The sequence below is a fragment of the Lichenostomus cassidix genome, unplaced genomic scaffold, assembly GCF_008360975.1.
Source record: "Lichenostomus cassidix isolate B80296 unplaced genomic scaffold, HeHo_3.0 HiC_scaffold_42, whole genome shotgun sequence".
NCBI classification, from domain to species: Eukaryota; Metazoa; Chordata; class Aves; order Passeriformes; family Meliphagidae; genus Lichenostomus; species Lichenostomus cassidix.
Window position 1 is genome coordinate 1,124,688 of NW_028147241.1, and position 13,391 is coordinate 1,138,078.

General features: G+C 50.4%; 1 protein-coding gene across 1 annotated transcript in view; it reads left to right on the top strand.

The window, feature by feature from the left end:
- LOC146424144 (uncharacterized) overlaps positions 1-13,391 on the top strand; it is a 502,567-nt gene that overhangs the window by 97,956 nt on the left and 391,220 nt on the right. The window lies entirely within an intron of this gene.

Here is a 13,391-nt window from a genome sequence, read left to right on the forward strand (position 1 = left end):
GACACTCAGGGTGCCCTTGGCAAACCCAACAGCATTATACTTTGCTGTTCAGCCAGGGCACAGGGAAACTGGTCCTTGGCTTGCTTTTCTCTTTGCTTTTCTCCCTGGTGGGAGGGGATGGAAAGGGGGCTTAGGCAGGATGCTCCCCCTCACCTGCGTGGTGAGGACTCCCCTGGCCCATCCCAAAGTACTGAGGGTTGGCTTGATACTCCTTCCTTGGGCTGGAGAAGAAAAATAAGTTTTGATGTCTAAGAGCAGGTTTTGCAGTATGCCCAATGGCAGCTGGAGCTCGTTCCCCAGCTGGAGAAGCATGTCAGCAGCTGGAGAGTAGCTCCAGATCAGCAAAGGCCAGAGCAGGGAGAGCGGAGTCTGGTGCTGTGAGCATGTGGCAGGGCTGGGCAAGTGCTGTGGGGCCAGGTGTCCTCTCCATGCCCCCCCAGCTGATGGTTCATGCTCCTCTGGCAGGGGAAGGAGTTCTTAGTGCATCAGGGGAGCATGATGTGGCCAAGTGGACTGCGAGATGCCTGTGGTCCTCCCCAGCCTGGAAGCATGTTTCAGGCAGCTCAGGCAGTTTTTGCTGGGGGAGAAAAGGTGGCCACGTGCATCTCTGCTGGGAGCTGCTGCTGCTGCTGCTTTGTGCTGCTTGGAGCACAGAGCTGCTCCTTTATGCACTTGGGGGGATCAGGGAGGGAAGTGTGTTGCACAAGAGCAGGGACAGCCTGGTGAGGGTGACAGGCACTGTGTGGGAGCCAAAGGCTGGCTGGTGTGGAAGGCTTCATGAGCTACAACGCTGAGCTGATAGAAAAATATGTTCCTCTGCTGTAAAGTGCCAGAGTTGCTTGGATGGAGGCTCTTGAATTTCCTCCTCACTCATCCTAGTGATGAAGTCCCCTTTAGCTGATGAGTGGAGGGTGCCCATGCTGGGCTCCCAGGGAGAGGCAGATTCTGTGTGCAACAGCTCTGTAGGACAAGGCTGGAGCTGCTCAGGAATGTGGAGAACCTTTTCCAGCCTGCCTGTTCATGGGAAACCTGAGTCCTCTAAAGCCTGGCTCCTTTCTAAAGGTGGTGGTTGTTCACTGTTATATTTATTGACGAGCCTCTAGCATAGCTATTTTTACCTCTGCTATGACCAGTGTTGCAGACAGTCCCACTAGCTGCACTTTGGCAGATGAAACAGCCCACCCACTTGTAACCATCGATGGAAGATGTTGGGGTTTTGAGTGTTCTGGACTAAAAGCAATAATAACTAATGCCTTAATGCAGGCTGCCTCTCGTCTGCTCTAACCCTGTGCATAGAAGTGGGAGCCAGGCTCCAAGTCTTTTTCAAACATGATTGGACTTGTTCTGCTGAAGCAACAAAAATGGACTCCATCATGTATTTACAATGAAAGAATCTTTATAACAACAACAATCTATAGAACGTATTTACATAAAAACCTATCTAAGAACAAAGTAAAAAACGTATTTACAGAAGATAACACTATCTAAAAACTACGTAGAAAAAAATAACTGAAGAACACTTTCAAAAACATATATACAGAAGGGTGGCATCCACGCCTCAGATCGCTGTCAGTCCTGGAAGAAAAGCAAGCAGCACGGTCACTGCAGTCAGGCCCTGAGGGTTTGTTCCCTGTGCCCCCAGGCTGGCACACGCTGGCAGAGCAGGACTGTGCCGCCAGCACTGAGCCCGGCTGGGGCTGGGAGCTGGGCCCAGCTGCTGGGACGGGGCTGGCGTGGCCCAAAGCAAGCGCAGGGCAGGCCGGGGGTGGTGCTTGTGAATCCACCAGAATGCAGGGATGCCCCGGGTCCCCGTGTCCCTGAGCAGGGCCACCCAGCCCAGCCCCAGCCTGGAGGCAGGGGACCTGCTCTTCCGCTGTTAAATTGTTACATCATTGGTCATAACTTAGGTTAAATATTGTTAAGTGCTGTTCTTTTTCTAACTTATTAATTTTAAGATATAAATTAAGGTTACAATATAAGTTAAGTTCTGTTGAGTTTGAGGGCTCTCAAGCTTTTAGGCCATACTCATCTCTTCCCTCACTGTCTTTTTTCAGAAGCACCCACACACACACACAGTGCCGGTTCTCAGTTCATTTCTGGTTTGATTGCCTGAATTTCCTTGGTTTCATTGTTGCTTTTTTCCCCTTGGTGTGCCTGAACTGTCCAGTCAGGAGCAGAGTGACTCTTGCCAAGGAATTTTCTCATGCTGTCACTTAATATTAAACCTGATTTTTGCTGATCCCTTGCTGGGGATTTTTTAAGTGCTCTCAAGCCCTCATTCATAAGAGGTTGAAGGAGCCCCAGGCCAGGCTGTCACCCTGGGGGACACGGGGACACTGCTGGGGGGTCCCTGTCCCCCTCTCCCAGCCCCCAGGGCCCTGTCCCCCCTGTCCCTGTGTCAGGCTCTGGGGGTCTATCTCATGGAACATCCTCTGGGGGAGGCTGTGGCACTGGGGGGCAGGGGGGACCTGGGGGGACAGGGGACCCTGCTGTGCACGAGCAGCGTTGGACTTCTCTGGGGGAAACTGTGAGGGGGGGCTGGGGTGGAGTCACCTCCCCAGTGACCTCACACAACTCCCCTGTGATGTCACACAGCTACCTGTGATGTCACAGAGCCACTCTGGGACGTCACCATTCACACTGTGATGTCAAACAATCTGCCCCCGGGTGTCACACCAGCATTCTGCGACATCACAACCTGCTCTGGGATGTCACAACCCAGCTGGGATGTCACCCAGCAACCCTGTGATGTCACAACCCACTCTGTGATTTCACAGCCTTCTCTGTGACATCACACAGCCTGCTCCATAATGTTACAAAGCCACACTGTGATGTCACATCCTGCTCTCTGATGTCCAACAGAGCCATCCTCTATGATGGCAGAGTCTGCTCTGCAGCCGCACAGCCCTCTTTGTGATGTCACAACCCACTCTGTGTCACAGCCTGCTTTATGATGTCACATCACCACCATGTGACATTACATCCTGCCCAATGATGTCACACAACCAACCGGTGATTTCACAGCCCAGTCTATGATGTCACAGCCAGCTCTGTGATGTCTCAACCCACTCTGAGACCTCACAGCCCTCTGTGACCTCACAGCCAACCTGGCATGTCATACAGCCACACTGTGATGTCACAGGCTGATCTGTGATGTCACACAGTCCCCTCTATGATGCCATAGCTGCTCCATGACCTCGCACAACCCACTCTGTGACGTCACACAGCTCCTTTCTGACATCACAGCTGCTCTGAGGCTCTCTGACACAGCCCCAGAGGTGCCCATAGCTATGACACAGCCCCCTCTGGGCCATGGCAAAGCCCCTGCCAATGCTGAGCACCTGTGAGCTCTGGGTGTGCCCTGCTGGTGTCCCTGAGATGGCCTGGCAGTGCCCCAGCCCTGCTGGGCTGTGCACAGGAGCTGCTCCTGGGCAGAGCTGTCTCTCTGCAGCGCTGCCGCTTGCCAGGAGCTCCTCTGTGCCAGGAGCCCAGCCCAGCTCAGCAGCACAGCAACAGCACAGGCACTGGAATGACCCTCGCGGGGCTTTGGTGCTGTTTGCATCACACTCAGTCCCTCAGAGTGTGTGCAAATAACTTCTCAAGAAGTGAAACATAAATAGAAACATTGAAGTTCCTTGTAGTGTTAATGAGTTCCACTGAGGGACATGACTGAGAAAGTGATGATGGCAGGTGGGGACAGGCAAGGCAAAGGTGTCTCTGATGCTGAGCCAACCCGGATGAGTTTCATGAATCCAAAGGGCCAAGCCCTGAGCCCCAGCCCCTGGCAAGGCAGATCCTGTCCCTCCCTCAGTGCTCAGGGCTCTTGCCGGGGCACTGGCATGTGGGGATGTGCAATGGCAAGGGCAGGACCATGGGGTGGCCTCTGCCAGGCTGCTGGGCAGGGACACAGAGGCCATGAGGCCCCAGGGCTGCAAGGGTCACTTGTGTCCTGCTGGCCTCAGGGCCAGGGACAGCAGCCATGGCCAAAGTGCTGCACAAGTTGGTTCTGTCAGGGCCTTGCAGCTCCTGCACATCCCTCTGCCCTCTCCAGCCCAGGTGGTCCTACGCTGTCCATGCCCTGTGCCTCTGTCCCTGCAGGCTGTCGTCATCCCCTGGCTGCCCCACCTCGCTGGCCCCTTCTTTCCCTGACAGCTCTGCATCCTGCCTGGCTCTTCCTCGGCACACAAAGCCTTGGGCTGATCCAGACTCCCAACAAACCATGGCTCTGCGTTGATGTCCCTCTGGTCTAGTGCAGTTCATTAGAAAACTGGGTTTTTTTTAGTTACGGAGAGATATTTCAAGGAGCATCTAATACATCCAAATTCCTAGTTTAAAGGGTTTATTTTTCCCTGTAGAGAAGAGGTGATTGCAGCATTCTGTGACTGACATTGATCCAGGGTCTCCCCTAAGGAGGTCTGGCTTGGTCAGAGAAGCTGTGCCTTGATGTCTGAGTGGGGACAACCCTGGTCCTCAAAGCCCAACCCCATCCTGTCTCTCCTCACTCACCTGGGACCTGCTTTGCTTGCACAACTGGCTGCACTCAAGGAAGTAGAGGTTTTCATATTTTATTTTTGAAGCAACTTCTAACTCCTAAGTTTCCCCACTGAAAACAGACACCCTCCTCAAGTGTCTGCCAAGCCCAAGCTGCCACCAAGGAGGTTCCCCTTCCCCAAGGCAGAACCCTGCAAGGAATGTTTTAGACACACATGAAGTTCTGCAATAAACACAAATCCAGAGTTGGCTGAAGGCAGAATTAGAGCAACTGCTGAAGGACAGACAAGCTTTGAACTCCTTGCAGCTCAAAGCACCAAGGGGATTGTTGAGAGGTGTGTGAGTGAGCCAAGAGTGAGGGGAAGGGAAATGCAGAGAGTCCTGGAAGTGCTTGTGTGCAGCCAGGCTGCTGGGAAGGGCACTGCAGGCCTGCCCTGGGCCAGCTGTGAGGGTGGATTCTCATGCCAACCTGCACTGGGCCATTGCAAGGGGCTGTTGCCATGGCCACTTCACTGACCCCACGGCAGCAGCCCATTGCTCAGGGCTGGTGTCACTGCCCAGAGGCACAGGGGATCCATGGCTGGGGTTTGTGCCATGGCCACCTGCCCTGTGCCGCGCTGGCTGGGCAGGCGCCGCGGAACCAGCAGCAAAGCCCAGTGCCAGGGCCAAAGGCCAGGTCAGCCAGACAGAAAGGGTCAGTGCTGGGGACTGTTTCCATGGCAACCATCGCTGGGACACCACACCTGGGTCACCTGTCATGGCAGTTGCCATGGAAACCCCTTGGAGGGGCTGATGCCAGGGACACTTGCACTGAGACCCTGCTGGACTCGGGTGCCATGGCAACAACCATAGGGCATCATTGAGACAGAGGTTGCCATGGCAACCAGCACAGAGCCCCCTTCCCACTCTCCAATGCCATGACAACCTGCAGGAGACACTTTGCTGAGGTTGGGTCCATGGCAAACAACCTTTGCCCTGCTGGGATGGGGATTGTCACGGTCAGAAAGCAGCCTGTGGAGCCGTGGTGATGCTGGATGGCCATGGGGTGCTGCTTTGGGTGGGGCAGAGGGAATTTCCTTCCCAGGGCTTTCCTGGGGCTGTGCTTTGGGGCTGTGCTGAGCACAGGGTTGATCACACACTGATGGTTTTGTTCTGGCTGAGCTTGCAGAGAGCCAAGGCCTTTCCTGTCCCTCGTCCAGCCATGCTGGGGAGGGGCTGGGGGTGTGGGGGAGCTGGGGAGGGGACACAGGGGGACAGGTGACCCCAACTGACCCTGGGGATATCCCAGACCACAGGACATCAGGCTCAGTGTAAAATGTGGGGGGAGCAAGGAGGAAGGGGGGACATTTGGAGTGATGGTTTTTGTCTTCCCAGGGAACACTTGGGCAGGAGGGGATCCTGTTTTGCTGGTGGGCAGGGTGAGCTCCAAAGACACAGACACCAACTGAAGGAATAGTGTAATTTATATACTGCAAAAGTGCAATGAATTACAAAAGGAGAAGCTCAGCAAAGCACATGATCATTAGCAAATTATCACAAAAGGAGAAGCTCATCAACAATGCATCCAGTCATCACCACAAAAGATTGCCTGTAATGATTTAGAAAGATCCATCACCAGTTACCCTCAGACTTTACCATCACCCAGACCCACACATCAGCTGGGGAAGCTGTCACAGCCAAGGGCTGCAGAGCCACTCTGGACACTGGGAATTCCTGCAGCTGTGTCCAGCCACAGGTGAGGCTTCCAACCTCAGCTTGGATAGTGCTGAACAAACAAACTGACAGCACTTCCAGTGTAGAAACATCTGGATTCATTCTCTTCTCTTGGATTCTCCCAAAGCCTGGCCAGGGCTCAAGGAGGAACCAAGGGAGTTGACTTTGATCCTACACCCCCAAACCAAGCCAGATGTGGCACTGTCTGGTTTCTAAATACAGAAAGGTAAATACGGGTTTCACCAGCGAACAGATCCATAGATTGTTTTACTAATAATGCTTTGTTAATGAGCAGATACAAATAATATTTGGTTGGAATGTTCATCTAGAGGTCAGCTTTGGCTCAGGGCCTGTTGTTCAGGCCTTGGTAGTTCAATTGGTCCTTTGAGCTACAGATTAACTACAACCTTCCTAATAATTCTTTCAATAACAGAGTCTAAGATTTAGGTATTAGGTGTAAAGGCAATTACACCTAATTGTTCTTCAATTAAATGCTGTTCAAGTTCATTACTCAGGGCTATAATTGACAATCCTTTTGAAACATGCCTAATTAGTTCCTATTCTCTGTTCTTTATCAAATCCCCTTTTTTCTTGAGACTGTGTCTCTTTTCAGACAAGTCTCAGTGCTCTCATTCTCAGCACAAAGTGTTACAACAACTCTAACATGGAATCATAACACACCAAGTGCACACACTGCCATGATTACAGTGACTGCCACAAATGCATTTCACAGCAGCCTCCAGTTTGGCAGCCATCAAGCCAAGCCCACCCAGATGAATTTTCTTCTTTCTGCCATTCTTCTACTGCTCTTTCTATTGAGGTCATTCCTGACTGTTGGACTTCAAACCCATCACTGATACAAGTGCAACATTCCTGTCCTAGAATAGCACAGGCTCCTCCCTGGGCAGCAAACAGATAATCCAAGGCCATGTGGCTCTGCAGAGCTCCCATTTGTGTTTGTTGGAGCTCATAGGATGTGCTATTCAATATTTTAGCAGTATCATTTGCTACTTCTTCTAATAATCTATTTAGGTCCTTAACGTAAACTCCATAGGACAAGGCAATGCACATGGGGCACAGGGTGAACCAGAATCTTTGGCTTTCTGAAATCAAAGGCACTCTTTGGGTGGAAAATATTTTCATAGCCCCAACTCCTCCCTGTGATTGTTGTCAAAGTACCCAAAAGGGTGGCACTGCAGCTGAGAGTGGTGTAACAGTGACCCTGAGCAGCCCCAGCACCCCAAGCTCTACTGACATTGTGAGTGATGCTCCAGCACAGAAATCCTTTCACATTGTGGCCTCTAGCTATAACAGGGTAGGTTTCTCCTGAAGGCAAATCCTAGTGAATCCTGTAAAATCGATAAATGTATTCCTCTGGTCCACAGCACAGTTTAATTATCCCTTCACTGACTCCACTATGAGTCAGAGCCCAGTGAGAGAATTCTGGTCACCCTGTAGCGTGGGCCCTCCAAGGGAATCCTGTTCCTCCCAACATTAATTGAGAACATACCCAGCAATTAGTTACACTGAGTATTTTAGTTACATTAATCTTTACATTTTCCATAAGAATTGTCATGACTAATCCCTTGGTGAAACTCCAGAGGTGTTTCTGGCAAACAAAGATTCTGGTTGACTACCAACATACAATTTACAGACATAAGCAGTACCTTAGTGACAAGGTTAGTCATTCTTTTTCTTCAATCTCATTTGAGTTAGGAACAATAATTCCATTGTCCATGGAGCTGGCTCCTTTTTAATTCCAGAATAATGCCCCAAGGTCCTTTGCTGTTCAGCTTCACTGCGGTGTCTGTGGGTAACAAGGCTTGGTGGGGTCCTTTCCCCTCTGGCTGGAGAGCTGCCAGCTCCCAGTCCTTGAGGTGCTCCAGGCTCCTGGCTGGAATTCGTGTGGAAGGCACTCAGGGTCACATCAGCCTTCACATGGAGCCCTGTGGATCAGAGCATTTTCCAAAGGGAACATTGGGGCAAACAGGGAGATTTGGTCTGGCAGGATCTGTGAAACAGCATCCTATAACATCTACTTGTTCTCCCATGGAACACTTGGCTGCAGGGACATATTCCCATTGCTCTTGCCCAGGTTTCAGGATTAAAACAGTGTTTTAATTTCCCCAGAACTGTTCCTTCAGCTGGCTCAGGAGGGCCAATTGGCCTCTGGACCCACACCTTGGCTGCATCATTAGGACTGCTGGATCCAAACCCTTTATCTCCACAAGCAGTAGAGATTTGCAGTAGATCTCCTATTTTCACAATTGTTTTTAAAACTACAATATCAATAATCATTCTACCCTCTCATGGGGTTGCATAATCCAATGTTGTTCACTATTGTTTAATAGAAGTACTTGAATTTCTCCTCGATAATCTGTATCAATTTCTCCTCCCATGACATGAACACTTTTCAAGGCCAAGCTCCAGTGAGCAGTTATCAAACCAGAGTGTCCTGGAGGATCTGAATTCCTGTTTTGGTATTGATAACTCTCATTTGCTTCTGATTTATCCTCATTAAATCTAATGCATAAAGATCCAGCCATGCAGCTCCTGGAGTGGACATCTAAGGGGTTCTCCATCAGGAAAGGTTCCCATCTCCTCTTTTTTTCATCTGCTCTTTTAACAAACCCTCCATCCGTTCCACAAATCCTACAGCTTGTGCATAGATTGGTATATGAAAAACCCAGCAGCCTTAATCACTTTATTTCTCACAGTAACAGACAAAGCATTCCATATCACAATATCAGAAAACCCTATGAAAATAGCCAATTTCATCCCATCCTCCTTTATTCATGATACATAAACTCGCCAATTTTCCCACTGACGTTCAGGTCCTGGCCAAACATTTTCTGAAGAGTATTTAGTATTACATCCCTGAGCAGCAAAAGGTAACAAATTATTAGTGTCAGCATTATTTCACATTATTATTTAGTTTGTATATACATATATATATACATATTTTAATTATATTTTACATATAAGTTTTATTTTATATATTTATTTATTTATTATATTATTTCACTTGCACAAGGAAATCTGAGCTCAAGATTAAAAACTTCTGTTGCTCCATGTGGGAGCAACAATTCCAAAAACAATTGTTCCTTCTGTTGGTGCTTTTTACAATACACCGTTAACAAAATTTATCCTCATCTTCCCAAACTCACAAGATCTTTTCCTTTTTCTGTATGCAATTTTGGATGCATTTTAATACATCCAGCAGATCAGATTCTCTTAGCTGACTTCCCCATTGCTCACACGGTGCTCTGACCTCAGCCCACTCCAGAGCCAGAGAACTATAGGGAAGGTCTTCCCAAGCAGGAATCTTGGATGGGAATGATTCCTTGCATTTATATTTAAAAAGTGACATTTTGCTGTGATCTAGACAGACTATGCCAATTTTGTTTTGCCAGTGGGCAGGGCCAGCACCAAAGACACAGACACCAACTGAAGGAATCAGTACAATTTCCTATAGTTCAAAGCAGCAAAGAATCACAACAGGAGAAGCTCAGCAATGCACCCAATCATTCCTACCAAAGATTGCCTGTAATGATTTAGAAAGATCCATCACCAGTTACCCTCAGACTTTACCATCACCCAGACCCACACATCAGCTGGGGAAGCTGTCACAGCCAAGGGCTGCAGAGCCACTCTGGACACTGGGAATTCCTGCAGCTGTGTCCAGCCACAGGTGAGGCTCCAACCTCAGCTTGGATAGTGCTGAACAAACAAACTGACAGCACTTCCAGTGCAGGAACATCTGGATTCATTCTCTCCTCTTGGATTCTCCCAAAGCCTGGCCAGGGCTCAAGGAGGAACCAAGGGAGTTGACTTTGACCATACACCCCCAAACCAGGCCAGATTTCAGATTTCGTGACCTTGTCTGGCTTCTAAACACAGAAAAGTCAATACCTGATCCACTAATCAGTGGATACTTCTATCACAATGCTAATGATCATGCATATTTTGTTGATGAGTGGATACAAAGATAACCTTTGGTTGGAAGGTTCATGGAGAGGTCACCTTTGGCTCAGGGCCTGTTGTTCAGGCCTCAGTCAGGCCTCTTGTTCAGGCCTTGGCACTTCAGGGATATGGTTTAGTGCTGGGCTGAGAGTGCTGGGTGAATGGCTGGACTTGATGAGCTCAGAGGTCTTTTCCAACAGAAAGGATTAGATAATTCCAGAATTCTACCTACTGCATTCAGTTTGGTCCATGTTAGCAGCATTAATTTGCTCAGAAAGTTCCCTCTTGGTCAGCTCTTGAGGCCTAAGTCTTCAGGCCCTTTAGCTCCTGGTGCTAAGCTGCTCATGGTGGACGAGATGACTCAGAGAGAAGAATACAGTTCATCCAATTCCTTCTGGGACACTGAGAGGGGAGGGTGTGAAAACAGGAGCATTGCTTGGTGTTGCCTCCTCTCTGCCCTTCAGGTCTTTCAGTGCTCTGAAACAGCCAAGAGCTTTCTTCAGGAGTGCAATGAAGCAGCTGTTCCTTCTGCCAGGTCTGGCTCTCTCCAGTCTCTTCACTTGACTGCTTTTGTCCCTCTTGCTGTGCCCTCTGTTCCCCCTCTGCTCGCTGGCTGCTGCCCAGGACTGTGGAACTGGCCCAGATCAAGTACTCGAGATCCTCATTTCTCTGCCCTTGCAGCTGCCTGGGCACAGCAGCCTTTTCCATCTGCAAGCTCCATGTGGACAGGGAGTGCCCAGCTCCATTCCTTGCACAACCTGCAGGAGCCCAGGGCCTGCCATCTCAAGTCCCTGCTGGCACTGAGGGCTCCCAGGTGCCTCAGGCTGCTGTGACACCACTGCAAACAGGAGGCAAGAGTGGCAGGGGCTGTGCTCTAAGTCAGCTCCATTTGCTGCTGCTGCTGCTGCTGCTGCTGCTGCTGCTGCTGCTGCTGCTGTGGGGTCATTTGTCCAGCCCTGCCCCAGACTCAGGGATCAGCTCCAGGCACTGCTGCTGCTCCCTCAGGATCAGCCACAATTTGGTTGTTGCTCTCAATGCCAGCAGAAGCAGTGGCTGAAGCAGGAGGTGCTGACAGTGCCCCAAGCCCCGGGGCAGCAGGAAGTGAGCTGCTTCACACGAGATCCAGGAGCAAAGGACATTTCTTTCTCAGCACATGTTTTCTGTTTTAGAAAAAAAATGGAGAAAAGAAAAAAAAACCTAGGTGAAATGTGAAAGATAAAAACAAACCTCAAGTGTGTAGTGTAAAATCTTCTGTAACTTTGGATTAAGAAGTAACTGATCTTTTGTAAAAGAGAACTCAGTTATTTACTTTGCCAATGTGCTGATAGCATGGATCTATCTTACTGGCCTCAGCAGCCTTTTTTAACAGATTTTGGGCTTTGTTTCCAATATTAAGTTATTTTAAATTCTGGTTGAAGCAATAAGAAATTGCTTTTTGCCCTGCCATCTCCAAGCAGGACTGGGAATCGAAATTCTGCTGATCCCCATCTCATTAAAAAGATGCCCTTCCTTCTCACCCTGTGAATGAGCTGTGCATTCCCTTTGAAATTGTCAGGGGTTTCTTAAAGATGCAAAGTTTCACTTACAGCTTTTTGCTCTGGTTGGGAAGTGGAGAAGGGCAATTCTTCATCCATCAACTCCAGACCACACTGCCTTAGGAACAACAGCCCACTCGCCAGGTTTGGCTCACTCGTGGCACTTCTAGAGGAGGAAGAAGGTGCAATTGCACAATTCCAACCCAAAATGGAATGAAGAGTGGGACAGACAAAACATCCTGTGGAGATACAGGCGTTCTGCTGGGACTGTGGAGTGTTTAGGTTCTTGCCAATTGATGTGTATCCCTCACTGCAATCTCTGGGCCTGCAGGAGAGTCTCACTCACCTGCACAAGCACAAAGCTCTGTTGGTGTGCTCAGAACAGGCTCATCTGATGCAGAGCTGTCAGAGCAATGGGAGGGCAGAGCAGGCCCAGCTGTGCCCAGGGCTGAGCCCCAGCAGAGCCCTGGCAGAGCCCAGAGCAGCCTCAGCATCCGCAGAGCCCTGCTGGAAGCAGAGAAACCAGAAACTGCCCGTCAGCTGAAGGCTCCTGTCCCCCTTGTCCCAACTGCCCACAGTGCCCAGGCCATGCTGGCTGAGCTCAGAGCTGTGCCCAAACCTCCCCATCATTGCTGCCTTTGGGAGGAGAGCAGGAGGGCAGGACATGTGCGCAGCCTCCAGCCAGCCATGGCAGATCCACCTCCTCAGCAGCTGCCCAGAGCACGATGCTCCTGTGCTCGCTGCCATCTCCCCAGAGCCCTCATCCCACCCCTGCCGAGAAGATGGGGATCCACCTCACGGCATCTGCTGCTGGAAGAAAAGCTTCTCCCAAAGGATGTCCTCACCCTTCTCCGAGGGAACATCTGAGCCATTCCACAGCTAGTCCCAGCACTGCCCCATCCAGACCAGACACCAGGGAGAGCTCTTCCTTTAAAAACCAAAGAGCAAATTAATGCGATTACAAACAAAAAGTAGAAACAAGAAAAAAGTTACATTATCACCATCAGGAGCTCAGGGAAGGACTGACCCCTCCATGCCAGGGAAAAACCCACTCAGGCTGAGGGAAACCAAGGCTTTCTCCCTTCCCCCTTCATTGCTTTCATAAAATAATGGTAACCCAGGGCAAATGAGGGCAGTGGAGCAGCCCAAGCCCTTCCTCCCCTGCCAAACAAACCAGCCACTGCACAGCTTCTGCAGTTGAACCTCTGCTCCCCCCATGGGGGTTTGTTTTGGTCTGGGTGGCTGCCCCCAGCTCCAGCCCCAGCACAGGGCACAGTGGGTGCTGGGGGCTGTTGGCAGGGCCAGGAGCCAACTCCCATTTCATTACCACCCCAGACTATCCCCCAAAGCCCTACCAAAGAGAAGAAGGTGCCAGAATTTAAGTAGATCATCTTCAGCTTGCACATCGCCAGGTCAAGGAAGAGGTTGTCATCCTTGAGGTCCTCCTTGGTGTCTCCAGCTGTAGCTCCACCTGGTACAGCTTCTCCAGGGGCTCCTGCTCCTTCCCTGGGGGCCACACCAGGCTGTCAGTGTTCTGCCCAGGGCCCCAGACAACAATGAACCAGACAAGCAAAACCAGGGTGGATGGTGGCCACCAGTGCTTGCCAGAGCAGATCTCCAGCTCAGCTCCAGCAAAAGAGCTGCAAGTTCCCTTCTGATAATCCCTGCTCAGAGCTACAAGCAGGTCAA